Source organism: Triturus cristatus, chromosome 8 (assembly GCF_964204655.1).
Source record: "Triturus cristatus chromosome 8, aTriCri1.1, whole genome shotgun sequence".
Lineage (NCBI taxonomy): Eukaryota > Metazoa > Chordata > Amphibia > Caudata > Salamandridae > Triturus > Triturus cristatus.
The window spans coordinates 1,401,043,822-1,401,069,742 of NC_140591.1; positions in this window are offsets into that span (position 1 = coordinate 1,401,043,822).

Here is a 25,921-nt window from a genome sequence, read left to right on the forward strand (position 1 = left end):
AGGGATCGAGAACGGTGCGCATAGGGTGCGTGGATCCAAAAACATGGAAAAAATATATATAAAATAAAGTTTTGAACATATAGTTAAAAAAATATTTTGAAAAATATAAAAAAATATGTTTGAAAAACCCATTAAATTCAAATATTATTTTTTAATTTTTAAAAGAATTAATTGAAAAAATACATTTAAAAAATGGTGATAAAAAAGTATTTTAAAAAAAACATATTAAATGAAATGGACACACTGAATTTGAAAAATATAGAAATCCAATCAAAATCATTAAACATGATATCTTTAGAGATAAGTTATAGATAGGAATTAGCATTTAAAAAACCTTTGAAATTCACTGAAAAATCCATAGATTTCATGCACGTTATATTTAGGAATTGGCATTTAAAAAACCTTTGAAATTCACTGAAAAAACCAAAGGCTTCAAGGGCGTTATAGTTAGGAATTGGTATTTAAAAAACCTTAGAAATTCACTGAAAAAACCATAGGTTTCAGGGGCATTATAGTTAGCTGGACATTTCCCTCGTACAAAACCCTAGAAATTCCCCTGTTATAGTTAGTTCAGCTAACTATAACACGCGCCCCCGCAATGCACTGCTGATGACGTCACATATTACATCACTCATGACATGGTTAGTGACATCACTGATGACATCACTGATGACATCTCAAATGACATCACTGATGACATCACTGATGACATCATCCAGTGAATGTGTGTTTTTCTGAAAAGTTAAAATATGTTTTATATATTTATAGTGAAAGGCCTATGGAAGAATGAGTGGGTGTATAAGTGTGTGAATGGGTGATTTTCTAGGTGCGTAACTGACTCTATAAGTGAGTCATTAAATGTATCTTACTGCAGACTAGTGACTAAACTGTGTGAATGTCTGTATGTCTCTGTGTGTTGGTGTATAAGTGGCTGCATGGTTTTGTGAATAGCTATATGAGTGTCTATATGGGTTATTGATTGGTTGTCTGAGTGTTTGTGTGGGTAGGGTGTGTGTGACTCTGTGCATAGATGTGTGAGTGGGTGATTCTATGGGTGCATGGTTTTAACAGTGCAACTGTGATGGACTGTATGGTTGGGTGTGTGTATGTATGAGTGTGTTAGTAATTGAATGTATATCTCAGTTGTACATGTGTCAGTAACTACATATGTGAAACGCAGTGTATATGTGTGTAAGAGTATATAACTATCTATATGTGAGAGTGTGTGATTACAGGAGTGGCTGTATGGATGAGTGTGTGCTTGTACTAGTGATTGTATAAGAGTGTCAGAATTTGTTAGTATTTTTATGAGTAAGTGAACTTGAGTGTGTTTAACTGTATAGGTGAGTAAATTGGACTGTGTTTAATTATTTGCACAACTGACTATGTGTGTGAGTACCTCAATGGATGATTGGTGGTGTCTGAGTGTCTATATAGGTGTATAAATGCATATGATAGTCTTGTACGGGGTGACTGTAAGTATGAGTGACTGTACAGGTGAGTGAGTGGAGGTGTATGGTAACCCTGGGCGTAGTTCGCGAAGTAGCGCTACGCGTAGCTACGCAAAGTGCACTTCGCACTACGCGAGCTACGCGTAACACTTTGCGAACTGCGTAGTACCCTATTCGCACTGTGCAAGATGTCGTTTTCAATGATTGCACAGTGCGGACAAGCAACCGGCACTGTGCAATCATTGAAAACGGCATCTTGCACAGTGCGAGCTGTAGTTTTCTGCTGCTCGAGTAGATTTGTACTCGAGCGGCAGCTTTCTCAACACGGACTGGGAGTTTCTCATCGCGAGCATGCACGACCACTCGCAATGAGAAACCTGACCTCCTCGCGTTGAGAATCTCGCCGGGAGGTTTATTTGCCACGTTCGCGATCGCCAACTTGATGTTGCAGATCGTGAACGAGGAAAAAGTCTCGCCGGGATGTCATTTTGCTTGCTCGCAGTCGCCAACTTGACGTTGAGGACCGCTAGCAAGCAAAAAATGACTGCTGCACTACGCAACACTACGCTACGCGTGTTTGCACTGTGCTACGTGTAATTCGCGTAGTGCGAAGTAGCACAAACTTCTCAAACTACGCGAGCGTAGCGTAGTGCTTTGCCCAGGCTTAATGTAGACCTAAGAGTCAATGAGTGGGTATGTAGTTATTGGTATTGGAGTATCTATGGTTTTCAAAATGACCGTCTGAAATTTTGAGTTGGAACTCCCTCCCCATCCACCTTCGGCTAACCCAAGACCATCTCTCCTTCAGGAAGCAGCTCAAGACCTGGCTGTTCGAGCAGTAACGTACCCCTCCCCCCAGCGCCTTGAGACCCTTCCGAGTGAGTAGCGTGCTATACAAATGTCGTGATTGATTGATTGATTGATTGAGTCGGTGTATCAAAGGTTATATTAGGGTGTGAGAAGATGCACTAATTTATCACATGGATGATGTCATCAGTGATGTCATTTGAGATGTCATCAGTGATGTCACTGACCATGTCATGAGTGATGTGATATGTGATGTTATCAGCAGTGCATTGCGGGGGCGTGAGTTATAGTTAGCTGAACTAACTATAACAGGGGAATTTCTAGGGTTTTGGGAAATTTCTACCGTGCGCGCACGGTACGCGCACCCATTTAAAAATATATATATATATATGTTTCTTTGTTTCTTTCACCCTTCAAGGTACTTGAGGGACCACAAGGGAAATGAGAAAAGCAGAGTGAGGAGAAGTGAAAAAAAGGGAGTATGAAAGTAAATGTGTGATAAATACAGATATTTCAAACTTACCTGACCAACAAAATAACTTAATTATCAATAAATGTTTTTTTTTAATGGCTAGAAAAAAGGATTAATTTTCCTAAATTTTCTTTCTCAATCTGTAAAAAAAGAAAAAAAGTATTAATATTTAACAATACATTTTAGAATACAGTACACATATTTTCATATTTAAAAAAACAATATTTTGCCCTTTTCTTGCTGTTTTCAGAATATATTGAATTTCACTGTAAATCGTGAAACCAATTGCATTCATCACTTAACAGCGGGCACAAAAATTAACAATCTGAAAGATTGTTTAAAAAAAGCCCTGAATCTCTTCTCAGTAAAACATACCTTTATAGAAATGTAACATATTTAATAAAAACATCATCTAAAAACAATAACTATTTGCAATAAATATTGTCCGTAAATCTTGTTGCTTAAGCACATACACCAAAATAATATCTTTCAAAGAAGTCCACAAGAGAAATTTTTACCTTTCCATGAGGCCAAATGGTAATTTTTACATTCTTTTTTGATGAAATATCCAATGGTAATCCAATAAAATCGCAAAAATGATTTGTTCAGATGTTGCAATTTGTATCTAAAATTTTGGTTTCAGAAAAATTAAATAGGAATTTGGTAATTCTGCAGGCAAACGTTGCTTGAAAATCAATTGAGAATCATTACACAGTGTCCATCCTTTTACACATTTAAGATAAACTGTGTAATGACCAGAAGTTATAGAAGGTCCATCATGAAAAATTATTGCAACTGCAACAAAAGTTTTTCCAGATATTGATAATTGATGTCCTGTAAACTTCTTTATTAAAGTGTCCAATTTTGAACCATCAGCTCTACAACGTTGCATCATTAAAATTACATACTGTCCATATTTCTTTAAAAATAACGTTGAAAACATGTCTGATTTACATTTACAATATTCCATGTTGTGATTGGCATCTTTAACTAATTTACTAAAAGTCACTGATTTAGTCTCTGGTAATGTTAAATATATAAACCTTTCTGTATCAACATTAGAGCTGCATGTGTTGAAACAGTTTTCACAACTATGTTCCCATTTATAAGAGAGACCAAACATATTTTCTATTTCTACCCCTTCTTCTTCCAGTACCATAAGGATATACATCAAGAATTCCTGTGCATCTTGCTGGACATTTTGAGTAAACTGTGTACATACTGAACATACATCTAAAAGTTTTCTAACATCAGAAGCACTTTCTATTTTAGTTTTATCAATACTCAGCTTCTCAAAAAGAAAACTCATTAGAGAACAAAATCTTTTTTCATGATTTACTATTATCTGCACTTGCAAACTTTCAAGATAAAATACAACATTCAGCATTACATTAGCGTAGCAGTTGACACCAGAGCTATTTTCAAAATGACAACCAACAACCTCTTGAACATTGTCCTTTTTCTTTTTGCATGCAATCACATCACTCTCCTTTTGTTTTCTCTTCTGTACATCCTCATTACAGATATTCTCAATTCTCCTTTTCCGAGAAACAACACGTTTTTCAAACACAGGATACTGACCTAAATAAGGAGCATAGGTTCTTCTTAATCTATTATACTCCTTTACACAATTTGCATCAGCACTAACTTTTGAGTCATCAAAGTCTATCATGAATAAACCAGATAATGTTTTCACTCGTGACAAAGCAACATATGCCATACCTTCTTTGAACACAGTAGAACCAATGTTTACAAAAGCACTATCTACAGTTAATCCTTGAGATTTGTGAATAGTTACAGCATATGCTAGAGAAAACCGAAACTGCTTCCTACGTATATATAAGTCTTTTACAAGCAAAAAACGGACTGAACAACGACTAATGTCTTTAACCTCTTCAATCTGATCAAATTTTATTTTTAAAAATGAAATCCCATCTTTTTTCTGGTATTTCACAAAACCCACAACTTTACCCATAGCTCCATTCACTAAACCTTTTTCTACATCCAAATTTCTTCTTAAAAATACTCGACAGTTCATACAAACATAAAGATTTTTTTCTAATCCAGCTGTTTTCGAAATGTTCTTCTCTAGAGAATCCAATTTATTTTTCAATTTGCCTGTTAATGTAATAGTAATTCCTTCATGCTGAATTTTGTCCACTGCTTCCATTTTCTTAATCTCTTCCTTTTCCAATTTCAAAAGTTCCTAATTGAATATCGAGCATTCACGTAGTGTTGGCATTAAGCAGATTACAGTATTTTTTTCTGCAATGTTCTGGTATATTTTCTCTGCAACTATTTCTTCACTTGGAAATAAATTATGTAGCAACCGACTCTGTAATGCTTTTCTGCCAACTTCTGTGAGTAGTCCAATTCTGATATCTTTCACAATACTTGCATAATCTTCATCATTTGCTTGCCTCATATTGGTAGTGAGTTCTTTGTACTCAAAGAATGACCAAATATTCGCATTACCAATACTTCCTAATGACTTCTTCGTGTCTTCATGTGTCACAGTATTAAACACTAGTTGTCCTTTAACTGGAGTGAGCTGCAGAAGATCCCCAAAAACTATAACATGTTTTCCACCAAATAACACGTCATAGTCTCTCTTTAGAATTTGCTGCATTCTTAAATGCACAAAGGCAAGCATTAAGTTTGATACCATGCTTACCTCATCAATAATGAGAACTTGCATCTTCTTCAACACTCTTGAAACTTCGAAGCATGCTTCTCCTGTTAGCTTGTGATATTCTATTTTGTTCTCATGCTCCACTGGTAACATTAGCAAGCGATGTAAGGTAATTCCTTTTATGTTATATGCTGCTAACCCAGTTGGAGCAGTAACAACACAAGACAAAGTTGAATCTGTTTTTTGCTGTAGGTAGCTTCTGATGACTTTAATTAAGAAACTTTTTCCAGTTCCAGCTTGTCCACTCACATACATCCTGATTGGTTCAAATGATGTGCATGAGCACTCTTTCTTTTCATGTAGTAATCCATGATCAATTTTTTTTGTGACTTCTTCATAAATTTGTTGTTGTTCTTCATTCAGTTGCTGTTCCAAATTTGGTAAGTCTATTAAATCTTCATGAGCTTGATTCATAGCTGTTTCCACTTCAGTCATTGCTATTGCAGCTTCATTTTCTACGATTGGTTGTCCTAGGGGATCTTGACTGAGCGTTCCAGAACTTTGGCTGTCTTGAGAACTGTCTCTAGCTACTTCAGCTGCAATTGTAGCTTCCTGTTCAATTTCGTCATTTAACATTTGTACATAATTTGTGAAAGTACTGCATTCAATCGTATCTTTACATGCATTAAAGGAATCTTCAGAGCTGTGAAAATCTCCAAGTAATTCATCCTCTGAACGCCATGGTTTAAACAGCTGTAAAAGTGCTAAGTAGTAAAATTCCTTTTTGTCAGGAGTGTTGCAACTCAGCTTCCTGTGATTAATCAAACTTCCTTTTGTTTGCTTCACCAAACATCCTTCCTCACCAATGACTTTATATTTTCCATTGTTGATGTCTTCTGTGGCTTTCCGTGTAAAAATGTAGTTCTGCAGCACTTCATAGAGACACATGTTCTCAAGATGACGACTTCTTTTTGGGTAATATGTGTCCAACATGTTTGATTTCAAAACATCTGTACTTTCCGGGTCGTTCTCTGCCAAATATTCAATTTCCCCAACAGATTTCAGTACCCGATTTTGCATTCCTGCAAGGCCTAAACTTACCCAAATTATTCTTCTGGATTTGGTGTACAGACTTGCAGATGATAACCTATCTGAGCATTCGTAGGATCCAATTTCTCGATGCGATAACATCTTTAAACTGAAACTGTATAGCTTCTTACTGACAGTCTTCTCGTGAGAAATCTCTTCCCACATTTCCTTCAATTCTGTTTTCTCAGATTTAGTGATGTAAGATGTGACATACCGAGCAACAGCAATAGAATTGTCAGCAACATACTGTATATCCATGTTAGCATTCCACATGGATAAAATGACTGGGTTGTAGTCATTTATATTTTGACTCTTCTTTTCTTCTTAGGTTGTACGTATTTTTGGGAGATTTTCTTGTAATAGTATGTCGCACAGCTGACATAAAACTGTTGACTCTTCCTTTTGAAAGAACAGGTCGTGGAAATCCAAATCGACATTTTGTGTAGAATTTTTCTTTATTTTCCACACCGATGACTTTGGAAACGTAAAACTTGCTCTTTTAAGTTTTTCTCTTCTGTGCTTTTAGGTATAGCACATGTTGCATATTCTTTGATGAAACTTAAAACTGCATCATCAGAATCTGTTCCAAATTTTGGGGCATCCTTGATCCACAACAGCATATGAATATGAGGAGCACCTCTTGCTTGGTACTCTTTTCTCCAAAAGAAATCCACAACTTCTCCAAGAGGTGGATTTTTTTTATTGCAGATGAAGGACATCATAGCCTCAAATCTATGATTGAAATATCTGCAAACATTAACCGGATCCAATGAGCACAATTCTCCTGCTGTCTTGTATTGGATGTTATCAATATTTGAATTTGCCTCTCGAAGAAAATCCAGAAGATCATCCCAAGCGTACTCAGCACAGCTTAGGGTGAGAAACCATGTAGGAGTTCCTAAATTCCGTAACATACATTTCAATTCTCCATGGCATCGGTACCAATATTCATTAGTTCCACGATGACAAGCCATCAGATTCATCAATTGTGATTCCAAATGATCATCTCGCTGTTGCACTTTGTTCATAAAATCCTTTGCAGACACATTATGTAGATGTACTCCACTTTTCAAAAAATTTGATTTACTGCATAAGATAGTGCAGACAAGTCACTTTCAAATAAAAGATGGAACAAATAAGGAATACTTTGACAAAATCTTGGATCTTCTGCATATAATCTTGTAGTCCGATACTCAGAAGCAGGAATCTGTACTGGACGTTCATCATATCGTCCACCTTTTCCTGTAGGAAACAGCTGGGGAAAACAACGAGCTTCCAAGCTCTCCTCCCATACACTCATGGGAGTTCCTTGTGCTTTTTTCATCTGAAACAGATTAATAGTGTTTGCCATAACTTCTTTTGAATGAAGAGGATGTATGCTGAAATGTTCATAAATTTTTTCTTCTTTTGACTTATCCACTTTTTCAATTTGCCCAGCTGGTATTCCTGAGTCTGGTAGTAAAACTTCTTCATCTTCATCCATATAAATTGTTTCATACCATTTATTATTTCTTTTCAAATATAAATTTGCTCTTTGTACTTTTCGTACATCTACCAGCTCCTGCCAAATTTTCTTATTCTTTGTTGGTACTCCATTAACCAGAATACCTAATGGTTCAGTTTCCAATCTATCTGCATCAATTGTTTCCATATTTTTTTTCAAATCCAATGGCAAATAGACAACTCTTCCTTTTAAACCTCTTTGTAAATCCGAAGGAGGTAATTTACCTGTTTTTGGCTCCATACGCACTATGGTCTGAAACGGATGGACACATTGAATGAGTATAGACTCATACGTATTTAAATCAGAAAGTTCTGCAGGAATATCAACCAATTCTAAATTATTATGTACAGTTCTGGCTGGCATTTTATTTACTTCTAACTTGTTATAACAGTATTTCAAATATACGCTGATCTTCACCCAAATCAAAACTATTTTCCAGAAATATATATGTTGCAAAATCCTTCCACTTATAATTATCTTCATTTTCACTTTTTTTACACAGATCAACATTTCTTGTTTGAATTTTGTAATGGCTTCTCCGGCAACAAATACAAGTAATATTTGGTCTTTCATTGGAGATGATAGTAAATTTTGTCATTTGATCTTCAAAATTTTTACTAACAGTGGGTTCTACATTCTCTTCCACATTTTCTTCAATAACTGTGTCATTACCTGCACTTTCTTGTTTCAGACCAAAGAAACAAAACTGAATTTCATCAGTAACCTTCTGTACATCTGATACAGATCCACGGAACAGAGCCCTATTCAACTCATTTAACTTTTGTGCTGGACTTTTAGCAAAATACAATCTTCTCACAAACTTTCTCATTTCAGTATGATGAACTGCCAGCATCCTAAAATGGTGAAAAACACTTTGGCAAACTTTCCTAGAAAGACAAGCCAGAGAATGTCCTTGCAAACCAGTATTCTCTCTCACTCTACATTGATCTAGTCTTTGAAGCACCTTAATCTTCTGTTTAACACTTTTTTTTACTATATTCTCTTAGAAACTCACGTAATTTATCAATAGATTCTTGTCGTACAGTACAAATACTACTACAATTCCAAGTGTACACTGGGGCTTTAGGACGTCTCCCCATAACCTCATCAGCTATCACTTCTTCCTCATTTCTTGGAACCATTTTCTCCTTTTCCATTACACAACCATCTTTCACTTCATAAGCACGACCTCTGGTGTCAACTGCATGCAGCAAACTATTACTTTGAAGATAACTCTCTTCATAAAAAAATGGTTCAGTACTTGAACTATGCATCCATTCTCCTAAAAACACTTTACAAAAGTTATTTCTTTTCACTACTCTTTTCATTTTGCTTTGTGACTTCATTACATTGACCATTTTATCTAATGTACGGATCCTGTTCAAAATTAAAATGAATAGTTTTCTTTTTAAATCTAAAACCTTAGCTACAATTGATTCAATATCTTTCTTTCTCTTATAAAATTTTGCTTTCTTCTTATATTTTTTCACATCCTTTAGCAAATTGGACATCACTCTTCTCTGAAACATTTTTCTATGAATGTCTTTAAATGCTGTTTTTCTTTTTAAGTCAATCATTATTGCTTCTGATTGTACATTATCATTTAGTAATTTCTCACTTTTGTCCTGTTGCTTTCTACTTGAAACACTATTTGCAGTGGGGACATTTTTCAAATTTTTTCTTTTTTTGAAGATATTTTTTTTAAAATCCTTAGTCTGCTTACCAGAAGACTTTTTCTTTTTTCCAACATGAGGATCTTCAACTAATTTGGGTCCTCCAGTTGTCTTCAAATTTAAATGTTTTTTTCTGTTCTTTTCTCTTTCTTGATTTTATAGGCATCTTTAATTTATTTCCCTGTTGTTCAGCAATACCTGAAAGAAACTAAAAAAAATACCTTTATATAATTTAAATATATTACTATATTTTTTTGAGCTTTTCAAATCTTATAATACTATCTACCCCTTTGCTACGAGTGAAAAACACAATAAAACCAACACGAATTAAAGCTTCCCCTTTCCTACGAATGCAATTCTAAAAGAACCAGAGTAACACAAATTAAATCTCTGACAACAATTCCTGTGTGCGCACAGACTCATGGTGTGATTCTAGGCAGAAAACGAAATTTGATTTGCAATTTGAAAGCACACTTACTACTGTGGTAGAGCAAGTGATAATTACTCTAACAGTCTGACACATTTTCATTATAGTTTTCAGAAACAGAAAAGAGCACATGTCCAAACAGCTTTTTGAGACCATGAACATGTGTAACCTGGATGACGTACTACACTCTAGCAAAGGAAATGAGCCTTGGTGATGTTCAATGTATTAGCGTTACTCACTGCTATCTGAAACACCACACAGTGCTGAATAGTAAGCATGACTGCATATGAGAAACAGCTTGCTCTCTGCTAAGAGTGTGCTTCTGGAGACTGTCTACTGTCAGGTGCAAGAGAGATCTGCATGGACGCTTGCACAACTGCATAAACACTGGAGACATGTATGTAAGACTACATGTGTGGTAAGGGTTAATAGGACTTTTGAACATGTACAAACTACATGACCCATTGCATGAGTGGAAGTAAAATCTACCATGTTGATTTCAAATGTGTTAGCATTGCCCTCTCATTTGTGACATATTAATTTGGGCTGAATGCTAACCAACACAGTTTATGAAAACAAGCTTCCCCTTTCCTACGAATGCAATTCTAAAAGAACCAGAGTAACACGAATTGAATCTCTGACAACAATTCCTGTGTGCGCACAGACTCATGGTGTGATTCTAGGCAGAAAACAAAATTTGATTTGCAATTTGAAAGCACACTTACTACTGTGGTAGAGCAAGTGATAATTACTCTAACAGTCTAACACATTTTCATTATAGTTTTCAAAAGCAGAAAAGAGCACATGCCCAAACAGCTTTTTGAGACCATGAACATGTGTAACCTGGATGACATACTACACTCTAGCAAAGGAAATGAGCCTTGGTGATGTTGAATGTATTAGCGTTACTCACTCCTATCTGAAACACCACACAGTGCTGAATAGTAAGCATGACTGTACAGGAGAAACAGCTTGCTCTCTGCTAAGAGTGTGCTTCTGGAGACTGTCTACTGTCAGGTGCAAGAGAGATCTGCATGGACGCTTGCACAACTGCATAAATACTGGAGACATGTATGTAAGACTACATGTGTGGTAAGAGTTAATAGGAGTTTTGAACATGTAGGAACTACATGACCCATTGCACGAGTGGAAGGAAAATCTACCATGTTGATTTCAAATGTGTTAGCATTGCCCTCTCATTTGTGACATATTAATTTGGGCTGAATGCTAACCAACACAGTTCATGAAAACAATCTTCCCCTTTCCTACGAATGCAATTCTAATTGAACCAGAGTAATACGAATTGAATCTCTAACAACAATTCCTGTGTGCGCACAGACTCATGGTGTGATTCTAGGCAGAAAACGAAATTTGATTTGCAATTTAAAAGCACACGTACTACTGTGGTAGAGCAAGTGATAATTACTCTAACAGTCTGACACATTTTCATTATAGTTTTCAGAAACAGAAAAGAGCACATGTCCAAACAGCTTTTTGAGACCATGAACATGTGTAACCTGAATGACGTACTACACTCTAGCAAAGGAAATGAGCCTTGTTGATGTTGAATGTATTAGCGTTACTCACTGCTATCTGAAACACCACACAGTGCTGAATAGTAAGTATGACTGTACAGGAGAAACAGCTTGCTCTCTGCTAAGAGTGTGCTTCTGGAGACTGTCTACTGTCAGGTGCAAGAGAGATCTGCATGGACGCTTGCACAAAAGCATAAACACTGGAGACATGTATGTAAGACTACATGTGTGGTAAGGGTTAATAGGAGTTTTGAACATGTAGGAACTACATGACCCATTGCGCGAGTGGAAGGAAAATCTACCATGTTAATTTCAAATGTGTTACCATTGCCCTCTCATTTGTGACATATTAATTTGGGCTGAATGCTAACCAGCACAGTTCATGAAAACAAGCTTCCCCTTTCCTACGAATGCAATTCTAAAAGATCCAGAGTAACCCGAATTGAATCTCTGACAACAATTCCTGTGTGCGCACAGACTCATGGTGTGATTCTAGGCAGAAAACGAAATTTGATTTGCAATTTGAAAGCACACTTACTACTGTGGTAGAGCAAGTGATAATTACTCTAACAGTCTGATACATTTTCATTATAGTTTTCAGAAACAGAAAAGAGCACATGCCCAAACAGCTTTTTGAGACCATGAACATGTATAACCTGGGTGACTGACTACACTCCAGCAAAGGAAATGAGCCTTGGTGATGTTGAATGTATTAGCGTTAATCACTACTATCTGAAACACCACACAGTTGTGAATACTAAGCATGATAGTACAGGATAAGCAGCTGGGTGTGTGCTAAGAGTCTGTTTCTGCAGACTGTGTATTTTCAGTTACAATAGACATGTGCATGGACGCTTCCACAACAGCATAAACATTGGAGTGATGTATATAAAAGTACATGTGTGGTAAGGGTTAATTGGAGTTTTGTACATGTAGGAACAACCTTACCCATTGCATGATTAAAAGTAAAATCTACCATATCAATTTCAAATGTGTTAGCATTTGCCTCCCATTTGTGAGATACTGTTTTATGCTGAATACAAACCATCACAGTTCTAAAAAACAAGCTGCCCCTTTCCTACGAATGCCATTCTTACAGAACCAGACCAACACAAATTAAATCTCTGACAACAATTCCTTTGTGCACACAGACTCATGGTGTGATTCTAGGCAGAAAACAGTATTCCTGGGTGATACCAGTACACCTTAACTTATGGAGAAGACATACTCCATAATATCTTACAAGTTCAAGGTACTTAAATATCTTCCTTAACATAAAATGTAAAACACAACTTTAAAAGTGGAAGGAAAATGTACCATGTTAATTTCAAATGTGTTAGCATTTGCCTCTCATTTGTGAGAAAGTGATTTCTGCTGAATGCTAACCATCACAGTTCAAGAAAACAAGCTGCCCCTTTCCTGCGAGTGCAAGGGTAACAGAGCAAGAGCAACACAAATTAAATCTCTGATAACAATTCCTGTTTGCACACAGACTCATGGTGTGATTCTAGGCAGAAAACAGTATTCCTGGGTGATACCAGTACACCTTAACTCATGGTGAAGACATAATCAATAATATCTTACAAGTTCAAGACAGTTAAATATCTCCCAAAACACAAAATGTGAAACACAACTTTAAAAGAAGAATCACATTTCTATTATTTATATCAACATGCTCCACATACATACCCTCTCAAATTCATAACTCACCTTTAAAAGTAGTTAGTTGAGAAATAAATGTGGCACTCAAACAGCAGATTATCAGAGCAACAATCTCTGAGCTGTACACCTCTCTCCTCTCACCAGAACCAGTTAATGGCAATGTTTCCCTCTCTTTTTTCACACATATACATGTTAACTCCAAATCACAGTGCTTCCCACATTTTTTTCAAATGGAAACACACATTTCTATTGTTTGGAAATGTCAACCCTTTCCAAATGATCCCTTCCCCCAACATGACTTCTGCCTGCTACCATAGCAACAGGTCATGGAACACTGGTGTGAGCAGAGAGGTCAGAAGTTCAACACACAATGTTTCTAATCCTTAGAGCAAGAGTGCTTGACTTTTCAAACCTAACAGCAAATCCAAAGTAATGTTCTGTGGGTACACATTTTTCTGAACCAATACAAAACATGCTTGTAAAAATCTAAACATACAGCCTAGTTTTAACTGTAAAATGGTTTGAATCAGCCAATGAGTTCTTTTAAAACAAAAAAAGTATGTTAGCCTCCATTTTACAACTATCTTTCTTTTCATATTGCCATTCTACTGAAAGACACCATCTGAGTGCATCCAGATCTCCTTGAAAGATGTTCACAGTGTGGATTGTAGGTCATAGCTATGTCTTCTGGAGTGAAAAGTTTGCAGAAAAAAGAGGTATTGTGAAAGACCTTGCTTTGCCAAATGTAGACATTAAATGGATTGGTCAGAGAGGGTTAAAGTGGCACCAATTAATGCCTTTGGTGAAAACCTTTCTACATCTCCCACAGACTAACCTTATTATTGTGCACTGTGGTGGAAATGACCTAGGCACTTTAACAGGGGTAGGTGTGGAAATGCTTATTAAGGACACCTTTGTGCAATTGATGTCACTTTTTCCACAAACTGCCTTTGTATATTCTAATATATGCCAAAGGCAAAAGTGGAATTGGTCCAACCAATTTTGTCCGCAGATTGACAAAGCAAGAAAGCACGTCAATAAGTCTGTTTCTGCTTTCCTCAGAGACTATGGTATGGGTTCTATATACCACAACAACTTGCGTTACAACATGCAATACATTTATAGAGGAGACGGTGTACATTTCAATGATGAAGGGAACAGAGTCTTCCTCTTCAACTTTAGACTCTGCATCGGTACTTACTTGTAGGTACCAAAAAAACACTTCATAAACACAACAGCTCTTTTTAGAGCCACCTAACATCTAAACATTTAATTTTTGATTTTTAATTCTATTTTTTTTATTTATTTTTTTACCGCCGTACGTGTACCGTACGCGCACAGTACGCGTACCCCGCGATTTTTTAAAAAAATGTATTTTTCACACTTCTGGGTCCTTCTTGGACCCCCTGACAAAGGCTAGGGGGTCTGCAACTCTCTACCTTGCCCCCTTTTCACGTTCTTCACCTTTGTTTTTCAGTGCGAGACCCACAAAATGGCGGCCGACACTTCCTGATTTCGACCGACTGGAATGTTTACTGTCATGTAACCACCAATCAGAATTACGCTCGCGCACAGCAGCGTGCGCGTACGGTATGCGTACGGTGCGCGTACGGTACGCGTACGGTGCGCGGCTATAGATATGTATGTACTTTTAACTGCAATTTTCTCAGGAACTACTGAACAGATTGACTCCAGATATGCAAAAGGCACATCCCTGACCTGAGGACTTTCTCTTTGCCAAATTTCAAATAATTCTGTTCAGCCGTTTGGGCTGTACCTTGGACTAAAAGTCCCTATGGAAAAATGCATGGGAAAAACGCGTTTTGGGACCCCCCTTTTTTCTCAGCCCCCACTTGACGAATCCCCCCGAGACTTTTAGGGTACGAGCGGAGCGGAGCGCCCCACCTATTTTGAAAATTTTGCGAGGATTCGTCAACCGGCGCCAAAGTTATTCCAAATAGAATGTTGCGGATTTCCTATGAAAACACGGTCCTAACTATAACTATCTACTGGCGACCGCCAGTAGATAATATATATATATATATCTCTTTGGCAGTGGTTGATAAATATTCATGAAATTTTCCCCAAAAAGTTTTCCATGGGTCTTATTGTGTATGGAACATTTCAAGGTGATCTGTCAAGCAGAGGCTGAGAAGAAGGGGGGGCAAAATAAGTGCTTTTCCTATGTTACCTCCCATACGGATTTTAAGCACATCTACAGACCGAACCGCTGGACGGAACTACATCAAATTTGGCAGAAAGGTAGCTCTTGGTCCAGAAAGAGCCCCTTATAGGTCTCAGCTCTGGACGGTGAGCACGTGCTGTCTTGAACCGAGACATGCTGTATCTACATCTGGATCTACAGCTCGCCCACGGGCTTCCCTTATGCAGGCACCATCTTAACTCTTCAATTCATCATCTCCATTCGTCCACAGCTTGCATGCGTCATGTATTTCCTGTGTTGAGCCCTCCCCTAGAGCACTGTCAATTAAACATCTCCATACACAGTGGCCATTTTAGTTAATGATTTGGGTAACTGTGCTTTTCACAAGCACTTTTTTTTACGTTTGCTCAGTTATGCCTTTGTTACTGTCTCTTTCTCCCCTGTGGCTGGCTCTGTCCAAACCCTGTTACCCAGAGCGAACACCTACAATGAGTGAGGTCTGGAACAAAGGACTGGAACGGTGGATCTGAAGACAGTTCACCCCCAGAACAGACACCGTCCAGTTGTGCCTTGTTTGGGGTCAGTTTGCAGTCAGAATGCTCCCCCTCACTTAAACTTGCCAGCCCGGTGTGTACATGTACTCTAGAAAGATACTGAGCTGGGATCAAGGATGAGAGTTCAGTCTTGGCTTAAAACAGGGGAGCTAGATAACTTACTCCTGCACCTGTCATCGGCTCCCGCCCTTTTTCTCTACCCCTGTGTCTTTGTTCCTTAGTCCATTGTGCTGCAGCAGTATTTCCATTTCTGCCCTGCAGCCCTTCTAATGACTTCAGTGTCGCAGCACATACATGGGTGTGTTGCAGAGCTTTGCATTAAGTGTGCTTCAGTCAGGTAAAGTACAGGTAGTCGGAATTTCTGTGGGCCCTGCAATACATTTTCATTCATTTCCTCCCCTCATTCTGCATGCACAAGTCCTGGTATTGTGTTTATCTATGTTATTGATGGTTAATTTGCGCTGTTAGTTGTGTACTGTGAATTATTGTTCTTCTGGAGTGATGTGGTCCCCTCCTTTCGGGGGGCAAGGGCCTATCTCCCCTCTGCACCCGTTCAGGCCTAGAATCACCTGCAGGGTTTGCTGCAATGATGACCTTGGCCAGAGCGAGGTCATCCATCGAGGGTCCTTGTGGCCTTGTGTGGTCGCTGCCGCCCCACTCTTTGGCCTCTAAAGGCACTTCTCTGTCGCTCATTTATATATTCTAACAAGGTCCAGATGGGAGAACCCTTTCATAAACTCGAAGAAGGAATAGTATGTGCAGTAAGCCGAATTTGCTTGTGAGGATACACTGCCAGGGTTTGTCAATGTGGAGGAACAGAAAGACAGGAATAGCAGTGAACTATGTTGTACTTGCATCCACCAGGACTGCCTCAATGCGCTTAACCCTGAGAAAAAGTGTGTGTGGGGGGGCGTGAAAGTACTCTGAATTTTGGAATACAAGGAAAGTGCTGCTTCGGGCCATACATTGATTTGCCAATATACAGTTCTAATCTGTGCATGTTGGCTAGATAGCTCAGTGAGTTAACGATCTTTGCTAGCATCTGCACTGGTCTTAAATTCCTAAATTCAAATCCCTGCAAGGAAAACTCGAGTTTCAATGCTGCGGGAATTGGTCTATTGAATTCCATCAAATTGAATTATAGTAACATATGTTGTTTACAGTGCTTAAAAATGCCTTCCAAAGCACTATGTGAAAGAAAAAAAACTACTAAGTGTTGTTTGGAACGTGTCTGCTAGTTCCACATCCAGAAACTGTACCAGGATGCTAGATCTCTTCTTGTGGCGCATGGCACTGGACAATTATACCTTGCTTGGACACCCAAATGCAGTAAAGGCATGAATTTGTTTTTTAAACTGATTAATTCTTATTAATATGAAATTCTTGTAAAACTTAACTTTTGTCCTATTCAGGGTCTGTTCTGCTGGGCCTTAGTTTGTGTGGAAATGGAGTTAAGGCTTAACTCGGCCAAAGCATGCAGCAGAATTCCTGGCGCTGCTTCTGCACTGCAATGGAAGACTGCAGTGATGTCTTGATCCCGTGTAAGCCAGTAGTGTGGTTAACAGGTGTCACTACAGCACATTATTGTGCTCTAGAGACAGGCCCACATTTTTGCCTTGATGCCCTTATTCATTTGTGTCGGTGATAAATGGGGAATGTTTTAAGCAGGATGGTAGGAATGCTCCATACTTATTTGTTAAAAGATGATTTTATTTTAATACACATCAGACATTAACAGTAGAGGTTGAAAGTAATAGTGATTGGCATCCAAAAAAGGCCTTCAAGATGGCGACACTGTAAGTCGCACCTCTTGGAGCTCCACCGGACATCAGGCACAAAGGCATCCAGGTGAGGGAGTCCGGCGTCCGGACCGGCTGGAAAGACCCTACATGCATATCGGAGGAGGGCGGCAAGCACTTTGATCCCGCTACAGACCCGGAACCTGCTTTAATGCAGCTCTCCGGCAGCAGGGCAGAGCCGAGAAGGGACTGAATCGGAGGTCATCGAGAGAGTGCAGCACCACGGTGCGGTCCCCTCCCTGCGAGTGGGGAGGAGAACTGGATCACGGCCTGCGTGAGGAGCGGCGGTGAGGATTTGCGCCTCCCCCCCGGTCCCGGTGGTAGTGGTGAGTGAGGTCACCTTATTTGGTGCGCTAGGTAGGGGGAGCGGCCTATAATTTGCTGGGATGCGGGTAGCTCACCACCCACTACTGCTTCACCCAGCGCCCGCTCCAACTACTGGAGGCGTCTTCCCACGTGGAATCGCCCCCTTCATGGATCATTTGGGCCTTGGAGGGACCCCTGCTGACTACGCATTCCCTGACCGCGTTGTGGAGATGCCGCACGTTCTCTGATGTGCCAATATTTCTGTGCTCTGAGCGGGCGGCAAACAGTGCCGACCATCGGACAGTGGGATCTGTGGTTGTGTCTTTGCTTGGAGCGGTGGAGTGTACCACAATGGAGTTGCACCACAGGCTGCCTGACCCTAGGATGGCGCCTTTGACTGGGTCTGTGGGGCACCCCAAGCCTGGGATTTTGTGCGCCGCGAACCAAGTGTGCCTTGGAGGTGCCCATTGTTGCTGGATCTCCAGGCCAATGCCGATTTTTGATGAATGGTTGAGGTTGCTTGTGTCTGTGTGCGCAAGTGTGGAGGTTGCTTCTCCATAATTGCCAATCTTGAAATGGCGATAGCTCCCATCTAATTTACATATTTTGTGCATGTCCGTGTTTCACACGCTGAGCTGCTGCTACATAAGTTTGGTTTTCTATGAATGCTCCCAAAGGTCAGGTCTGTAACGAAGGGCATGAGGGCCACCATGATCTTTTGGCAAGCAGGTTTTTAAGCCCTCCCTGTTACTACCTGTTAATCCCTTGCCTGACCCCAAGATGGCTGCCACAGTGTTCCCTACCACATCGTGCTACTCCTCTGAGAAAAAAAACAGACTTAGACCAGACCTCAAACACATTCCCCATCCGGCATACCCTACAGGATACCAAATCTGTGAACCTACCTCTGACCGTGGAGACCTAGTTTTTTGGCCGATGCCCGGTGGAGCTGCTTGATAGCTATAAAGGAGATGGGCTGTGGACTACCCCCTCAGCCATCACCTACCCAGCTGGACATTGGGCAGACCTTACTTTGTCTCTCCGTCGTACTCCCCCTCTTACCCCTTTACTCCGCCCACTTTCTCTTTTACGCTCCATTTATCCCTCCTCTTTGCTCTTTAATTTTTTTTTCATTGAGACCTAGCCACATGACTGATGGGCTGTGGACTTCCCCCTCGGCCGTCACCTACCCAGCCGGACTTTGGGCAGACTCTCCTTTGTCTCTCCATCCATCTTATCTCCATCCTTTCTCCCTTCTACACCTTTACCCCCTTACCCTTCTAATGCTCCATTTATTTTGTCTTCCGACGCTCTTGAAATGTTTTCTGGTAACTGATGTAACTTGTAACAGATGTAATTTTGTGGGTAAAGTGCTCTGATACCTTCAGGTCTAGCCAGCGCTATATAAAACTCGAATAAATAAATAAAAAAATCCATGACTGAAACAACACACATTGCAGATGAACATTGCATCTATACACTCTTCGGAATGGTGCGGTTTACAGGTATGCCATTGACATTGCCAATAGCTCGAAGCTCCGCCATTGCCGAGACCTATTGGCTTTACCAAAGCTTGTTGTTATTTGGTGTAAATCCATTCAGTAGTTTTGGATATATTAAAGAAAATCCAAATTCGTAGATCCAGAGTCGCAAAGTTTTCGCGAATAATGACGATCTCATGCAGAGATCTGATTGGCTGCCAACACTTCAACCAGGAAGTGTTGGCAGCCATTTTGGGACTTGACCTTAGCCGAATCTCAAAAAAAAGAAAAGGGGGCAGGGTAGGAATACCCTGACCCCCTAGCTCTAGTGCTAGGGTCCCCTAGGGACCCCACCAGGGAATTTTTTTTTAAATTGAATTGAAAATCACAACAGCTTTGCGAATTCGCAGGAATTTTAAAATAAAACCAAAAAAACAAGCCGGTCTCCCTTTCATTTTTTTACTTTAGTCCCCAGGTGGGCCAAGTCTTAGGGGCATGACGGAAGGAGAGAGGCCCATAGGGCACCCATCCTAGGACTCTTTTTAGCCCCTGAGACCACCATCTCCCCGGGGCTTTATTAAAATATTGAAGGGGGCCATGCAGATTCCCCTCCATTAGACTCTTTGAAACACCAGAAACCACCACCTCCCTGGGGTTTTATTTTTTAAAAGGTGGGCAACCCCTCCTGGGACTTTATTATGTCCCAGGGACCACTACCTCCCCGGAGATTAATTAATAAACATGCTGGGGGGTGCATGGAACTCCCGGGCCCAGGGACCACCACCTCCCCAGTGCCAAATACAACTTCAAAAATTGGAAGGGGGAACATGCGCCCCCCCTACACTAAATGTCAATGGGAAGCATTTACATATATAAACATAACAGATGCCCCCAATTTCTTCTACTTCTGTAAAAGACAAATGATCCTGACTTTCTGGGCTTGACAAAGCCAAAGCAAGTGTGTTTTCTCTGCAATTCCACATTGAAAAGCGATCTGAAATGTTTTGTGGAGGTGAATTCATCATTGATCTATTGGAGCGCAATCTGTAGTGACTGTGATGAGTGGGTACTTTCTTCTCCGTACCTGGCGAGAGCAAAGGTTATGGTTCTCCCTTTAAATGATTCTGAGTATACAAATGTGCAAAATCTCCTGAAGCTCCACCCATTTGGCCCCACCCCATTCACCTTTCTAGTATGCAATTGTCTTCCAACCTTTTGCCAGAATGATGGGTAGCTTAACAAAAGGACCCCCAGTGTGTTTCCTGCCAATTTTGGGGATGCATTTTTGAAGCCGAAAAATATGAGGACTTCTCCACCAAAGAAAGAAGCAGTTATATAGTTAAGAGGCAGGACCCTTGTTTGGTGGTGATTTATCTTTTTGTGGTCTCTTTGTCTTCTCTATAGAAGGATCCATGGCATCACTGTTTTCTAGAATCTGCAGTAGATATTTACCCAACGAGGTAACTTACGAATTAACCAGTAGAAAGTACTCCAGTTGGGTAGACATTTTGTGCAAAACTGTGGACTCTTGTTGGATAAAGGGGCAGGTGAGGTTCCATTCTGGTGCAGTCACACAGCTACTGATGTACCCATACATGCACTCACTCATGTACCCATTTTGCCACTCTCACATCTACTCGCAGACCCAGTCACTCGCACACTCACTCAACGATCCATACAGCCACTCACACACCCACTCAAACACCCACACCCCCACTCACACAACCACTCACCAACCCATACAGCCACTCACACACCCACTCACCGACCTATACAGCCGCCCATGCACCCACTCTCAAAGGTTACAGGTTACAGTTAGAAAAGAAAATTGGAAAACCTTAGTAATTCAGTAACATTTCCAAAGGTTACAGTGTTCATTATAGTTAGAAAATAACATTTAAAAATCCATAGAAATTCACTGAAAAAACCAAAGGAAATAGAGATGTTATAGTTAGGAAATATATATATTTTTTTAAAACGTAGTCATTCGCTGAGAAAACCAAAGGTTACAGGGATGTTATAATTAAGAAATATAGTTTAAAAAACCTTAGAAATTCACTGAAAAAGGTAACAGGGATGTTACAGTTAGGCTCAGATTTCACTCGTACAAAACCAGTAAAATACAGCAGTTATAGTTACCTGAGCTAACTATTAATTTACACCCCAGCAATGCACTGCTTATGACCTCACATATTACATCACTCATGACATGGTTAGTGACATCGCTGATGACATCACTTATGGCATCTCAAATGACATCACTGATGACATTACTGATTGAATGACCACTATGGAATGCAGCTGGGAAGAGCCGGTGTCAGAGGGCAAGGATGTTTTGTGTTGTTGACGTGCTGTCAGATCTTCTGTATTTTTCACAGAAGAATCAGAATCTATTTTCTTTCCTGCCTACGGATTGAGCATTTGTTGTTTACAAGGTCTCTGGATAACCAAGGACTGAAGGTCTTGGCTTTCTCATTCATGTTTAATTGGAAAGTAGATGTACACATGGTTTTCTAGAAATGTGTTGAAGTAATTTAGGAGGGTGTTGATAACATATAAGGAAGTGACAGAGCGAGAGAGAAGGTGAAGCTTTTGGTGTGTGAAATCGTTGAAGAATCTGAAGATTTGTTGTCTTTTAATGTGACCTCAATATGTTGGTTGGATGCTGTGCATGGTGATGGAGATGGTGAAGTGGTCAAGACATTCTTGGAGTATGGAAGGCTTGCACTGGATAGTTGGTGATGTTGAGACTAAGTTGAGGATGTGGCCATTGTAGTGTGTTCTTTGGGTGACATGCTGTACATGTAAAGTGTGTTGATCAGGTTCAAATGATGTATTTTGTTTTCTTTTGTGCTTAAGTTGTCCAGGTGGTGTACGAATGTTGGATGGACGAGTCCTTGTTATGTCCAGAAACCTGTAGATTAGCTGGAATCTGATAGGATGAGTAGTGGAGAGTGGAAAGTGGCATGTGAGGCACACAAAAGTGTTTCTTGTTTGATTATGGCGCAGGATCAGATGTCCATAAGGCAGACATCCCTTTTTATGAACATGGTCCATATGCTGGATGCTGTAGCTTGTGGGAAGTAAGGATGTCTAGGACATGTGAAAATCTGATGCCAAGCAATATTTCTGTGATGAATGGTGCATCATGGTTGCGATGGATGATAAGGTCAGTGAATTCTGTAGAATGGAATACTGCAGAGTGGAAGACCTGCCATGGAATTTCGGGCTAGACTGCTTCCATGAGGAGCATGGTCAAGACCGATGTGCATATGGCTGGCTCCAAACTGGGGTGGTGTAGTGAGCAAAAGAATGATGGATTTAACCCAGATCTCTTGACTGGGGGTGAATTTTTGATTAATTCAGCATTCCGTCCATCATTTGTTGCTGCAGCACTTTTTGCCCTAAGTAGGATGGGCATGTCCAGGCATGGGTCCCTAGCTCACTATGCCACTGGATTCAAGTTAATCTGGCTGATGAGAGGTATTACCCTGAAACTGGTCCTAGGATGCTTGTTTCCAGTCCAGGGAGGACCTGGCTTGGCAGTTCTGGCTGGACTGTTCCCATGAGGAGCAGGGTCAAGACTGATTTGCGTATGGCTGGGTCCAAACTGGAGTGGCGTAGTGAGCAAAAGAACAATGGATTTAACCCAGATCTCTTGACTGGGGTGAATGTTTGATTCATGTAGCATTCCATCCATCATTTGTTACCGCAGCACTCATTGATGGAATGGGCAGTGTGGTTTTTAGGATGAGACACATGATGAGCTCTCAATTTATAGGTTGTAGTGGAGCAGGTTTCGTGCCCAAGGCCCTACCTGAACCTATTCAGCCTAAACAAGAGATATTCTTGTCTGTGTTCATCCTAAACAGAGGACACCAGAGATCTTCTAGTCTGTGTTTTTCCTAAACAGAAGATGCCTGGGTGGTAGGACACCCTAAAGAGTGGATTGAAGTACAAAGAGGGGAGAAAGTGATGTCCCTTCGTGCAGAGAGGAATTGCTGTGACGTAGCTTTTTGTTGAAATGGACAGCTGTTTTTATAATCCTTTCGATAATCAAGTTTTCACCACTAAATAAGGGCACTGGAAAAGTACCTCATAACTGGGGGCGTGGTATCAGCACCCATATTGGGTTTTTTCCTTAAAATTAAATTTCTCCTCCATTCTGTATCAGCCTTTCCCAGGGGAATATTGAAACATGGTGTCAGTTCAGCCACTTCAGAACAGGTATTTGATCCGTGTTCATTTCTGGTGGTGGCTTATCAGCACTTTGGAGGCCTCGATGGAGAGCCCGATTAGTGCCTACAGGCTGGATTTACACCACTTAGAACACAGAAATTGGGGCAGATAAACCACTGGGGGACCCAGGCAATACAACTGTCATTTCCCCAACCACTCTCCTCAAAATTAGGCCCTAAGTCACTCCAGAGCGTGTTTCTGTGGGTCAAGTCATCAACACAAGTATCTGAAGTACTTTGTATATGATATCGGGTGCAACAATTATTGCTATTGCTATTGTGTGTTTAGCCCAACAAGATCGAGCACACTGTGAGGAATTAGAATTCTTTCTGCACTAAAATGTATTTGTCCTGGTACGTACCTGGAATCTTACTCTAGTATACATCGGCGGGATTGACCTGCAGATAAGGACCTGAGGAATATTGCTGGGCATAGATTTTTTTGTTTTTAATTCAGATCACAGTACAACATTGTTTCCGCGTGGACCAGAATATTCTGAAGAACGTTCTTTTTTTTTATATTTGAACATTAAAGAAACAAAAACAGATTTTACCAAAGAAATAAAGAGTTCATCGAGATCATAGTGATCATATGATCACATTGTGATCAAACAATTATTTAAACCATGCTTTCTGCATATAAGAAACAGCAATTAACTCGAAATAACCCCTAGTTAATGTAAGTTTTTCCAAAGTCAGAGACTGAAAATAAAGGACAGTAATAGCCTCTTTGTGTTTCTGAATTTTGCTGTGCGAAATACATGCTTTAAATAGATGCTTCGAGTTACTGTATGTTCTCAAGACGCCAAAAAGAAGCACAAAGACCTCTTCTGCACATGCGCGGTGCAGGGAACAGGATCCTTCATGACACGGCCCCAGGGTCATATTAAAGAATACGTGAATTACTGTAAGCATTCACACGAGCAGACTGAAAACTGAACACAAGCTCGGCCAAGCACCAAACTCTCCATTTTCAGTCGTAAGGAACTTCCTGTCGCTATTCGAACCTTTTTTACGTAGTCTCAGGGTAGAGAGATGCATCTCATATGCGTAACCACCCGAGCCAGCCTTGACAGCCATGAAAGCTGTTTTTCCATGGAGCAGCCTTCACTTTATGCATTGCAAACCTGCCAGCCGCATAATGGAAGGTTTTTATGAGGTGTTTTGCATGCATTAGAAGTGCTTTGCATACATGACACATTAAGCAGGGCGTGCTTTGGAAGTGTTAAATTAGTTTAAGGCACGCTAGACAATGGTAAACAGGCTAGCACATGTTAACCGGTGACCCAAGGAGGGCTCGTGCACAGGACCTAAAACTGGGCTGGAGGACATGACACTTAAGGCTGACAAAGGAATACTTCTATTCATTCTCGAGAAAAGCCATTTTCTGTGCCGGAGAAACGAGGCGGGTGATGAATGCACTGCCAGGTGATGAGAATGCAACTTGCTCGGACACTTTTTAAAAGAAAGCTGAATATATTTATAGGGAGGAACGCATAATTCACAGCTCTGTGTAGGCAGGAAGCAGTGCAAGGAGGATGTTGCTACAGGCAACCAGCAAAATAAAGAACGGTGGCTGTGCCTATGTTTATATTATACCGATAACACCCTCAATCCAAGAGCACTCAATCAAACAAAAAGAAGCGAAATTATAGTTGGAACGGCGACAAAGAAAACTCGCGAGAGTGAACGACTTCTCCACTGGATCAGTCATAACCGTGGACGTCATTGTCCACGTAAAATGGATGTTTGCTGCCTGAGGCCAACGCGGCAGTGAAGAGAATTCCGGAATAAACAGGTACTCTCTCGCAGGGTTGGTGAGAAATGAATGTACGAAAAAGACGGTGGTCGACAAAAGACACGTAATTTATTCCCTTCAGGTCGTTGATTGGTGTGGGCTAATCTCAAAGCAGACTCGTTACTGAACGCAATGTACGTCTTGTCCACTCCATTGTATAAGTGTCTCTCACGCGATATAGGCCTCTAAAGACGAGCAGGGGCGTAAACACCATTGGTGCAGCAGGTGCAGTGGCACTGGGGCCCATTGAACCCTGGCAATGCTGTGTTTCACTACCATACAACAGTCAATGGGGCCATTGTCCTCGCTTGCACCAAGGCCCATGGCAT